Below are 13,324 nucleotides of genomic sequence, written 5' to 3'. Positions count from 1 at the left end.
CATTGGTGTTAATGTGGGTGTGTGTGAGTCTGTGCACATGTGTACTCTCTACTAATTTGGCTCATGGATTGTGACTGATACCTCCTGTCTTCTGAGCTTTGCTCCTCAGGGATTTCCCTGTCACTTTGAAGGCCACCTGGGATTTCAGTGGAAGCGTGCATAAAATCCCCTGAAAATCATCCCGGGGTTCTAACCGCCGTTTGCTGCACGGCTGGATGGATGCTACAAGTGCACCAATTAGGCCACATTTGCAAGAATATTTTTTGAAGTCTGTTCAAGAAAATGTGTGTTTGTGGGTGGAGATCAACATTTTTTCCTAAGATACCAAGAAACATGTGCAGAGTGTAGTTATAGGTGGGCTGAGTGAGGCCGGTGCCACCATAAATTACATAAATTACATAAACTGATTATAAGCCATTAAGAATGTGTTAAAAACAAAACAAATGGTGTAAAACCAGTATGTCAGTGAAGCATAATTTTAAATGTGAATAACACTTGAGAGTATTGTGAATAAAGCTACAAAACCCAAGTCAAATTCACTGTTCTTTGTTTGTCAGCTTGTCCAGAAATGCATGTGCAAATATGTGCATGTACTTGAAAATCAAGTCAAGAATTCTGGAATACATTCTGACTGTAGGAGGAGCCCAGAAGCAAGAAATGCTAAATCTCACATAATGCTACATTAAACATTTAACAGAGCTACACTCTGCTAAGGGAAAAAAAATCTACACAAGATTTTCTTGTGTATTGTCTTAATGTATTGTGCTCTGATAAAGTGCATAACGCCAAAAAGTGAAGAACCAACACTTTAAACAAGCAATACTGCAATGTACATTAATCAAGTTGACACTTACTATCAGTAATTCGTAAAAAAACATTTAAATACACACCACTGAAATCTGTATCAGTACTAGAAAAAGCAAATTATTTAAATGTCTACAGGTTATACTATATTACCATTTAGTATATGCTGCAAAGTACAGCTTATGCTATTGTTCAAAACCTTTAAATAAATTAACACTACCTTGCCACCATGCTTCATTTAACATAATACTGTATGAATAATAGGCAGGAATGTAAGAAACTTATCAGATTATATTTTTTTATGAGAGTTTTGCAAAATTTCCCGGCCTTCTGGGTAATTTTGCTGTCAATTAGAACAGTCATTTATTTGGTTATTTATTCAATAATGATTAATTCCAACAACAGCTGAAAACAACCCATTGTTTGGTCTAAGTAACCATATACAGTAGAAGTAAAAAGTTTGGAAACCTTCACTTTCAATGTTTTTATTATTTTTTATAACTTATCTTTTTAATAACTTTTATATATATTTTTAAACAAAGCAAAATACTCTTGTGGTTTCTGAGGCTGGTAACTCTGATAATGAACATATCCTGTGCAACAGAGGTAACACTTGCTCTTCCTTTCCTGGGGCGGTCCTGATGAGTGCCAGTTTCATCATTATAACGCTTGAGTGTCTTTGCGGTAAATGAGCTTGAGGATACTATTTTGAATTATTAAAATGTTTCAGATTGACTGACCTTCATTTCTTAAAGTAATTTTTTTCTTTATTTAGTTAAGTAGTTCTCTTCATAATATGGATTAGAACATTACTCAAATAGGAATATTCACTGTATACCAACTCTACCTCTTCACAACTTTACATCTGATGATCTTAAACACATTAAGAGAAAGAAATTCAAATAAATAACTTTTCACAAGGCAGATGTACAAAGCTGTCATCTAAGCAAGAGGAGCTACTTTGAAGAATGTAAAACGTAAAACATATTCTGGTTTGTTTAACACGTTGTTGTATATGTTGTATATGTTTTTCTTCACAGGTTGAAAGACTTTAGTATTAATCTACAATGCAGAACACTAAAAAATGAAAAAAAAAAAACAATTTAGTATTGCAAAATATCAATACTGTGTTTCTTCAAATGATATACATTTAAATATATATCAATATTTTCTCACAGCTCCATTATTTAGGTAACTCTTCTGCAACTCATGACTCAACATACTGTGTTATTTATATAATGCAATGATTCAGGATCAGTTATATTAGTGACGCAGCACTGAGGTATGTTTATGTTCCAAACTGAGAGCAGTGATTAGAGACATTTTTAAACCATCTTGGTCAAAATTGATGTTTTTTTTTTAGATTAATGAATTGATTAATAGGTTATATCTTATTGGTATCACTCTAAATACATGCTACAAAGTTTTAATTAAACCCAGTTTTATAAATGGAAGCTAATATTCATGTTTTGCCATCTTCTGGACTGTGAGGTCTATTAACACTTTGCTCTCTTGCATGGGAAGAGCTTTCACAGTCACCGGATGTCCGTGTGAAAGTGGACTAAACTCTCTGAAGATAAATCAGTGCTAGATTAATTTGTGAGTTTCTGTGGTTAATAAAGAAGAAAAAAAACAGACATGTTGGGAAATGTAAAACAGTTGCTAATTATCTAGTTTATTATCTAGCTGAGTAATAATGTTTTTGGCAACTCATAATAATTAGTAGAAAAAACTCAGTACTAATATTAAAGCTGATGTTCTTAAAGTAGTATTAAAGCTGATGCCATCTCTGGTAAGAATGGGTAATTGCACAGAGCATGCAGAAGAATTATTTTAAACTGGGCGGGTGTGATGCGGTTTCCTTTCAGAGCGGATGAATCCGATTCCAGGTTATGTTCAGTCAGAGAGAGAGCATGCTCAGTCAGAAACTTTACTCCTTCGTCGAAAAGTGACCCGACACCCCAGTTTTTAGAATGAATATATTAGGCTTAGCAAGGATCATTCCAGCACATTGGTACCATTAAACACAATATTTTACCCCTTCTCCACTCAGAAATGGTTCTGCTTTCAGTTTGGAAACTAAACAATATGGACTACCACTTTAAGTAAAAAAGTCCAGAAGTAGAGAAAAGAAAAACCACAAACCCAAGGATCATGCAGACCACACCCATGGTCGTGTCAGCCTGATATAAGTTATGTAAGTCAGCACTCTGACATCATCAGCCTTTCTTTACTATGATCTAATTTGTTCAGCCGAACGCTGCGGCTCAGCGTCGCTGGATGAACGTGGATGGCGAAAATGATGTTATTTGCCGCAAATCCAATATTGCTGCTTTTCTCCTTTGTCAGCAGTCTAGCAGTAATGGAGTTATCAGTAGGAAAAAGTGCTGCCTGCTCATACGAACCAGAGACGGTCGGCCTGCAGGGACTGAACTCTGTTTGGGGTCGGGTGGGACGTGATGTAGACTAGGGGTCTACATCATAATATATCGTTTCAATAGTATCGACTCTTGGCTTCAAATATCGATACTTTTATTGAAACATACAGAGTTTCTTTGATTTTACCAAATTGAAAACCTCTGGAATATAATCAAGAGGAAGATTGATGGTCACAAGCCTTCAAACCAAGCTGAACTGCTTAAATTTTTGCACCAGGAGTAAAGGCATAAAGTTATCCAAAAGCAGTGTGTAAGACTGGTGGAGGAGAACATGCCAAGATGTATGAAAAATTATTCTACCAAATATTGATTTCTGAACTCTTAAAACTTTATGAATATGTTTTTGTTGTTTTCTTTGCATTATTTGAGGTCTGAAAGCTCTGAATCTTTATTTGTTATTTCAGCCATTTTAATGTTCTGCAAATAAATGCTCTAAATTTCAATATTTTTGTTTGAATTTGAAAGAAATGTTGTGCGTAGTTTATAGAATAAAACAATAAAACAACAATTTTATATTTTACTCAAACATAAACCTATAAACAGCAGAATCCGAGAAACTGATTCAGAAACTGAAGTGGTCTCTTATTTTTTTCCAGAGCTTTTTTCAGGGCTCTTAGCTCTCTTAGCACAAATTAGACTTGCTAAAATTATTGCTTCATTACTCACGTGGTGGTGCTATAATCAAATGAATAGGGTTAATGAACCTGCAGTGAAAAATATTGTTTGTGAATTTCTGTGAAACTGTAAAATTGTGTTTTTTCTTTTAGAAATATGTAAAAAAAAAAAAGAATGTTTATGCACAAAAACTACAGTATGCAGTAATGATGTTGGATATCTTGATGCCAATGTGAAACACAATACATGAATGTTATAAATTTGATAAGAAATGCTGTAAAAAGACTTTCAGGACATCCCCTGCTACCCACATATATTGGTTTTAATGTTTTTATGCATTATATCCTTGGTATGCTTCACATACCACCAGTCCTACACATTCCACAGTGACCGTGAATTAATCACCAATATTTAAAGGTGCTAAGTCCAACATTCAGCTTTTTAACATTACAAATACAGCTGCAAGCAACTAACCCCTTTGTAAAAATACAGTGGAGTAAAGGCATCCATAACAGAGAATAAAGTCCTCTTTAAACTTCCTCAACACATCCTCTTGTGTTGTGATCTGTGCTATTTGTGTTCATAGCCATTAGTCCTGCTCTGTGAAACGTAGACCTTCACCAAGAGACAAGACGGAGTCTACCCACACTGCACTGCACACGCAAGATGGCTGAGTGCATCAAGAAAGCAACCATCCAAATATTCCTACAACTGCATATACCAAGTAAAGGTACTTGTTGAGGTAGTTCAGCTTGGCTCAGTTAGTTTGAAAGCATCAGTACATGAGCTGCAGATGAAATTGGTCAATTAGTCCAATGCAATATCGTTATCGGGGCCGATATTGACATAACAAGCGTATCGGATATCAGGTGGCCGAGGCCGTTCCACTTATCGATCCATATTCCAGTCCACAGCTTGAGCAAACACATTACCGATTCGGATTCCAGTTCCACAGTTTATCCTGAACCCCCAGCAGCTTCAGTCTGTGACTGAATGAGTAACTTTAGCTGTTTGTCTATAAAAAATGTTGATTATCTGGAGAGTTTTGACTTTGGAAACACCGAACAGCAGAGCGGTACACGTGAAGTCAGCATTCGAGGGGTAAACAGATTAACACCAGCAGTCTGTTAGCCTAGCTAGCACTGAACTGACAGCAGCTGCATTCTGGTGTTGTAAAGTTACAAACTACAGACTGGAGTAAACTATAGTCATAATCCTCATATCCTATAAAACCACAGGATCTACAAACACTAACCAGCACTAACACACCCATCTGTTGGTAAAAACAGCTATTATTTAGTTTGGTAATACAGTTAGCACCGCTAGTTAGCATTGCAGCTAATCCAATATGCTGTGTGTCAAACTAAAAGTCTCCTGCGTAACCAGTGCAAAAAAATTAAATAAAATATTTAATTTGAAAGAAAAATGTTGTGTGTTTCTATATAAAGTGTGTCAAATAAATGACTTTGGAATCAATTTACATTAAATGTACTTGTGTATACTCTTCAATAGGGCTGTGTGGTCTGTTTCAGCCTCATTATGTAACCTTAATCATAGTACTAATTATAAACCCAAATCGGAATCGAATCGGAGCTGAAAAAAGTGCATCGTCTCATCACTAATTAGTATCAAATATCAGAGGTGGAAAGTAACTAATAACATTTACTCACATTACTGTAATTAAGTAGATTTTATGAGTAATTTGTAACTTTGGAAAACTCCCCGTTACTGAGTAAAAAATGAAATGCTGGGAAAAAAAAACAAATTGTTTGAATTAAAAAAAGAGTTTTGTTCTCCATGGCAGCGCAGCTGAACTTTTTCCAGCAGTGTTTATTACGGTTAGCAGGAGAGACGCTGTGTGAATCAGATGTGTAGCCTGGGGTCTGTGTGTGCGGCTCTGGGAAACCGGTTTTCTGTCGAGTTATGCTACCCATCAATATGTGCTTCTTTACGGCACTGCGCATGCACCGAAAAAAATTCTTTGTATGTTTTCATGTTTTTATTAATTCCTTAAGTTTTTATTGGGAACATTAAACATTAGCCTGTTTGAATGTTAAAAAAACATGTAAATAGCAGTTAAAGCACAGCAATGGCAAGTTATAAAATAATGAACTGTAAAACTATAAAAATACGGTTTATGGTCACTTGTATGACCATAACTTTTTAACAGTAAAGAAAAAAATGGATCATAGAAACCTATGTCACTTGTTCTTAAAAAATGTTTTATGGGGTGCTCTGAACAAATACTGCCTGAAAGGTCCAAATTATTTAATTTATAATTATTTAATTTATGATTTGTAATTTTGTACATGAAATAAATAAAAGTAACTATGTAACTGTAATTTTAAATTGAGTACATTTTTATTTTTACTCAAATAGATTTTTAGATGGGTACTTTTACTTTTACTTGAGTAGAATTTTAGCAAGGTAAAAATACTTTTACTTAATTATAATTTTTCAGTACTTTTTCCACCTCTGTCAAATATACAGAATATTAACCACCAATCACTCATATACTAATATCTTTTATAAAGTAATTCATCCACCATTATGCTTATACAATTAATATGTATTATTACATATTATTAATATGTAAAAAAATGTGTTGATGCACTGCAGCATTTGCAGCATTTACAGCATGTAAACCTGAGGCAACAGCCAATACTGAATCGTTTAATTTAAGTATTAAGAGTATGTTGATTTACTTCTTCACTTCCTATACTGTTCTCACTATTCTCTGAACTCATTTCTTTCCTGAATGGCGCAGTAAAGTTCTGTAGACACGGATTCGCTGCAACAAATCAAACTTTGCCAGAAGGACAGATTAGTCTGTAATGTGAAGTCCACGGCTCTCGGTAAACACGAGGACGGACATTAAGACCTTATTCCTACTGGCTGCTCACAATCCACCCGGGCATGACGCAATTTCACAGTGGGCTAGCACCCAGCATCAAAAATTTCAGATGAAAAATAGAAACAGTGCAGCGAGAGGGAGACATAGAACAATGCACCTTTCATTTTCCACGCAGTGACGTGGCCCCCTACCTGAGCCAGAGCAGAAATCGTTCAGATCGGCACTGAGGGATTGGAGTGTGTGTGTGTGTGTGTGTGTGTGTATGATATAACTATGTGCAAAAAACAAAGCGAAAACCTCTAATTTTTGTGATTCTGTGGTTCAAGCTCCCAGTCAATTTAAATGAGCCAGAGCTGCTAATGTGCCCTTAGCTAAGCGCACACACACATATACATATATATATACACACACACACACACACACACGTTCTGGTTTGTGCATAATGGATTGTGTTTGTCATCAATCTAAATTTCAATCATTTCCCTGCACTTCCATTATACACAGGGACCTGGAAGCAAGGATGACATCATTAGTTCAAAATTGAAGACTGGAATAGGAGCGTCAAGTGCGTAATACCATTTCATATTTATGGACAGTGTGACGTACGTGTGTGTGCGCCTGTGTGTGTGCTCCTGTGTGTGTGTGTGTGTGTGTGAGAGAGAGTGCCTTGCTGTATGTGTGAAAACGTGGGTGTGCATACGCACAAGGGAGCTCAGACTCAAATCTGTAGAATTCACAGAGCTGCTCTTTCTCTTAGAGCTCGTTATTAGCAGATTAGCCAATCAAATCAGCCGTCATTAGCAACTCAGCCAATCAGGGTCCTCTGGGATGTGGTGTTAACTTGGGGCTGCCAGTGAATCCTGTAGCTGGCCTGTCTGTGAGTGCCAGTCATAAAGAGACCCGAGGTGTGTGTGTGTGTGTGTGTGTGTGTGTGCCAGTCATACCTGCTGTAAAGTTACAGATCTAAAGTGTAGCTCACTATCCAGCTGTTACAATGAACTTTACATTATATTATACGCACTTTTAATTTTAGCAACAAAGGCGCTATGCACAATATAATAAAACAGTGGAGGACTTTCTGACGCCATTGACAAACAACAGATTCTCCATGACTGAGAGATCATGCAACCAATAATTCAAGCACTCATATTCCTCTTTTCATTGTTGTGGTTTGTATGCCAGTGAAAATATGTAATTGCCTTTAATGAAACCAGGCAAGTTCTTAACCCCAGAACCCTAACGTTAAAATTAGTAACACCATAATTAACGCATGCCTCTAGAAAAAAAAAAAATTGGATGAGGGGATCAACCATAATATTAATGACATCAATGAGCCCTAAAGATACCCAAAGTCCCATGCAGCTCAGACAGCAGCAACACAATAAAAATCACATGAAAATATTGTGCGAGTAAAAAATCACCCGGCGTTCTAGAGTTAAGAGCCAAGGATTTGGACATCCCCTGGTACCCACATGCATTTACTTGTATTACTTTGGTTTTCAATAACTTATGATAAAACATTCCACAGTTTGGGAGCCATTATTTCAGAATGCTCATGAATCGTGGATTAAATCAACAACATTTTAAACATTATACAAATACAGCTCAAACAACTAACATCTTTGTAAAGATACAGTGGAGTAAAGGCATCTATAGCAGAGAATAAATTCACACATCCTCTTGTGTTGTGATCTGTGCTATTTGTGTTCATAGCTATTAATCCTGCTCTGTTAAACGTAGACCTTCACAAAAGAAGAAAAAGAAACCATGAAAACATTCCTCCAACTCTGAACATTAACTGAGAGTACTTGATGAGTTAATTCAGCTTAGTTCAGTTAGTTTCAAAAGTAAAATATATTAAATGCATTATATGAAATACATTAAGTCATCCACTATTATTCTGATACAATACATTGTTCAAAAGTTTGCAGCATGATAGCCTCAATGCAACCAGCTGGGCTTGGCAGGGTGGGAGGAGATTAGCAATAATGTAAAAGCCAGGCTCAGCATGGCTAAAGCAGCAATGCTACCATAGACAGTATTCACAGTCGGAATTTACAAAGCTGTACCCAGGTTCAAGCAGTGTTAATATGGGTTAGCCACAATGCTAACAATCAGCATTGGCAAGGTTGAGTGTAACAATGTTCTAGTAAAAAAAATGGTAAATTCACCTTTAAAACAATAATGTTGTCTAACATGTTAAAACGAAAAAATAATCGTTCTGAAATTTGGAACAGAAAAGCTCAAATGCTAACATCTGGATCTGGAGCAGCCTGGATGTTTAGAATAGAAGCAGGTCAGCTGATGTGCTAACATTCGGGATTAGCAGGGTTAGTGTTGCGATGCTAATAGCCTTATAGCCTCTGCAAGGTTGGGGTGCTTCAGTCTAAACAGATACAGCCGCAATGTTAACAGCTGACCATGGCAGTGTTGGAGTCATGATGCTAATAGACGCAGCAGCCAGGATTATGAAGTTTTGACTGTGACATCAACTAACACCACATATATAGTTTTATCTTTATCTAATCTTTATCTATCTAGCTAGCTAATTCTAAAGTTAAGATAACTGAGTCACAGTCACAGTATTTTTTTAAGCACACAGTGGGTTTGATCTGTGTTTTTTTTTTATTCGTGTATTTTTAACCAGCTATCAGCTATAAATATAAGCTATCTTTTATATTTCTTTTAGAAAAATCACTGTATTATCATATGTATAACATATTTGTTTTAACGTCAGCTAGATGCAACCTGCTGCTAACACACTGACTCTCCTCCGTGCTCCACAAAACCAGCAAGCTGATTGGCTGTTTCTCCTGAAAAGCGTAACTTTATACTTGAACCAGCACCGTGATTGGTGTTAAGAGATTTCGCATTCACACAGCAGTAAGTGGCCTGTCTCTTCATTAATAATACAGCTGTGCAGAGGGAAACGATTCGGGGCTCCTGGATAATCATTCGGGGCTGAAGCCCCGGAAGCCCAGGCCAGGTGATGACCCTGACTGACACAAAACTGTTAGATGCTCTTGTAATAAAAATCATAATCATTGTAAACATAAAAAAATGATATACCGCAATAATGATATTTTATCCCACTTCTACTCTCAATCTGGCAGCTGTCATTAATGTTGTATCAAAATGTCATGATAAACAGATGAATAAAAATGCAGTTTATGAGATAGAAAGCTGTTTTCTGACAATAATGATATACAGTACTGTTCATTTTCTTCATTTAAATGGAGAAAATGCTGTTTATGGCTCTTTACTCTTTAAAAAAATCTCGAAGGACATTCGCAGAACACAGAAACCGTTCAGATAAGACAGAACAAAATCACACCTACATATCAACTGATTTGACTAATTCACTGACATTTGGTGTATTGCGTCATTTGGTCATCTTATGGTCACTGTGTTGGTTTCTGTCTGCGGTCAGTTCCTGTAGCTCAGTCTCGCAACAGAGAGGCGAGAAAAAACTGAAAGAGAGCCAGGCAGATACCCCTCCAGCTGAAAGAGGGGAAGAGTGCGGAGGAGAAGAACAAGAGAGGGAGGAGGAGGAAGAGGAGAGATTTAGAGAGAAAGAGAAAGAGAGAGAGAGAGACCTGCTTTAACAGTCATCCCTCTCAACTGTTCTTTCATACATCTCTCACTCCTCTGCAACTGTCGCTTTTTTCTCACCCTCTCACTCCCTCTTTCTTTCACACACTCTATCACTCTCCCTCTTTCTCTCTCTCTCTCTCTCTCTCTCTCTCTCTCTCTCACACACACACACACACTCATAGGCAGCAAGATCTCTCAGTTTCCACCCACGCTCTGGCAGAGCAGAGAAAGCTTAGAACCAACACACACTCACATACACACAACTGTGCTGAAATGTAGACACACACTAGTGCACAAACACACACACACACCAATAGACCCCCCCAAAAAGAGAGCGAGAGAGCACCCTCTCCTTACACAAAATTGGTAGGTACTACATATGCAACTGCTAACACACACACACACACACACACACACACACACACGTAACTATGCTGAAAAGCACAAATAATAGTGCACACTTGCTCACACAAACACACACACTCTCTCTCTCTCTCACACAGACCCAAAAATATATATGTGCGTATGCACCTGCCAACACACACACACACACACACACACACACACAAACTCGCACACACACACACACACACACACACACGCAGTCTTATGTACAGTATGTGTACATTCCCACGCTCACATGTACATATGTGACTCCCCCTCACACACACAAACACACACACTAAAATGCATAGACACCCTCATACACACACACACACAACACACTCGCTCGCCCGCCCTCCCCTCTCTCTCTCTCTGCATCACACACTGACTGAACTGTAACTGCGCCACAACAGCTTTCCTGAAAAACTTTCTGGAGATTTCTAGACACTCCCACCCCGACAACCAGTTGAATGTTTCAGCAAAACCCAGAAGCAGCAGCAGCAGCAGCAGCAGCATCATCACACTGCGGTTCCAGCTGCATCCATCATCCACGCACCACAAGAACATCATCAAACACTGGAGCAAATCTGAACCTGAAACGTCACTAATACACTATTATTACATTATATTATTTACCTGTTAGTGTGTGTATATGTGTGTGTGTTCACTATTATAATATTATATCTACCTGTGTGTGTAGACAATAACAATATATTATTATTATTATAACAATATATGATGTACATGTATGTGTCTCTGTGTCTGTGTGTGTTTGTGTGTATGTTATAATAATTGTATAACTACCTGTGTGTGTCTATCCGTGTGTGTATACACAATTATAACATTATATTATCTATCTGTGTGTGTTTGTGTGTGTGTCTGTGTGTCTCTCTCTGTGTATATACGTTATTATAACATTATATCTACCTATGTGTCTCTCTCTGTGTATATACGTTATTATAACATTATATCTACCTATGTGTGTCTCTCTCTGTGTGTATACACTATTGTAACACTGTATTATCTACATGTGTGTGTGTTTGTGTGTATACACTATTATAACAATATATTAGCTACTGTGCGTCTCTGTGTGTGTATACACTATTATGTATATTGCATTCATACATTAGGTAATACACTAATATGATTTACTGTATGTACTATATATTGCTTAAATATACACTATATGTCCATATATTTATGGACACCCCTTGAAATAAACACACAGAGCATAATTTAGCTTTTTTTTCAGTTACTTTTAGCTAAGTTGCATAAGTCTGTTGCTGACACCAATGTGCAAACGCACACCCACAGCTTGTTTAGCCCCTGAAGAGAAATTCTGCCAATAGAACAGAACTCTCTGAAGCAGATATACAGTACATAATCCTACTGACACCTCGATGTTTACTGCCAGGCATGGGCTAGAGGTGTATAAAGCCCCCGTTCAGTGGAACTACGTTCTCCTGAATGAAGGTCCTTCCTCCAGTACTTCTGGAGATGTGGTGCAGAGATGGATGAATAGATGAATAGATGAATGCCGTCAAATCTTCACAGCAATGCTCCAAAATAACATCAACAAAGAAAGCCTACCAACAAAAAGTTGATACATTCATTTTTAATACTTGATTTTGGAGGAAACGATGCATGAGCAGGTGTCCCAATACTTTTGTCCATATAGTGTGCATGTATTTGGACGTGTTATTGCTGTCAATCAAAAACATGTTACCATTGCCTGTTGCCATGTTTTTTTTTATATATAGCGTATTGTATACTATATACAGTATAGTGAGGTTAAGGGTGTTATACATGTTACGTATACTTATATCTGTATGTACACATTGTGTACTGTATTTTATACACACATAATATCATAAACACACACACACATACAACGACACACACACACACACACACACACACACCAATACAAACAAATGCATACACACCCACTCGCACACTCCCCCAAACCATGCTGCAGTTTGATTAGCTGGAAGGCATACAGACACACTCACCAATTTCCTTTTCTTCTTGCTGTTGTTCCCTCGCTCTGTCTGTCCTGCTGTCTCTCCTGTGATGTGTGATGGCTGAGTACAGTGATAAGGCTGAAGAGAGGGATAGAGGGACAGAGAGAGAGAAAGAGAGATAGAGAGAAAGAGAGAGAGAGAGAGAGAGAGATGCCTGAACTCTTCCTCTTGTGTGAAAGCCCAGGGGGATGCGGTGGTCTTTCTTTAGTTCTGCGGCTTTTCCCTCTCTCACGCTTCGCTCAGCTCAGCTTGTGTCTGCCTCAGAGAGACTGAGCATGTGTGTGTCTGTGTGTCTGTGTGTGAGTGTGTGTGTGTGTGTAAGCATGTGTGTGTGTGTGTGTATGGATGGTAGATGTGAAACATTCTCTCCTGTAGGAGAGAGATGGAGGAGCACCCTCCCAACTCTAAAAGCCCTGTAGGTGTGAGTCATCTGCTCTCAGCCAATCAGAGGCCAGCTGAATGACTTTAATTGGAAGCACAAGGGGGCTCAGAGTGTGTGTCTGCGAGAGAGAAAGAGAGAGGGAGAGAAAATGTAAGAGAGAAAGAGGGAGAGAGAGAAGGAAGGGGGGAAATGGAGGTATAATGAAGAAAAAGAGCCAGATAAAAGAGAT

The 13,324-nt window shown here is 37.7% G+C and overlaps 1 protein-coding gene across 2 annotated transcripts in view; it reads right to left on the bottom strand.

Annotated features, from left to right (window-relative positions):
• The window catches only part of prickle2a (prickle homolog 2a), a 97,674-nt gene extending 84,596 nt beyond the window's left edge, over positions 1–13,078 (bottom strand). Inside the window, exon 1 of one of the 2 annotated variants that reach the window (XM_049485733.1) lies at positions 12,702–13,078. The gene's annotated coding sequence lies outside the window, so the exon portion shown is untranslated. The remainder of the gene's footprint in view (positions 1–12,701) is intronic. The other variant, XM_049485732.1, reaches the window with a different exon arrangement.
• Between the last annotated feature and the right edge of the window lie 246 nt (positions 13,079–13,324).

Source organism: Astyanax mexicanus, chromosome 12 (genome assembly GCF_023375975.1).
Source record: "Astyanax mexicanus isolate ESR-SI-001 chromosome 12, AstMex3_surface, whole genome shotgun sequence".
Classification (NCBI taxonomy): domain Eukaryota; kingdom Metazoa; phylum Chordata; class Actinopteri; order Characiformes; family Acestrorhamphidae; genus Astyanax; species Astyanax mexicanus.
The sequence above is the reverse complement of the archived record's forward strand: the minus strand, read 5'-3'. Positions and strand labels throughout refer to the sequence as shown.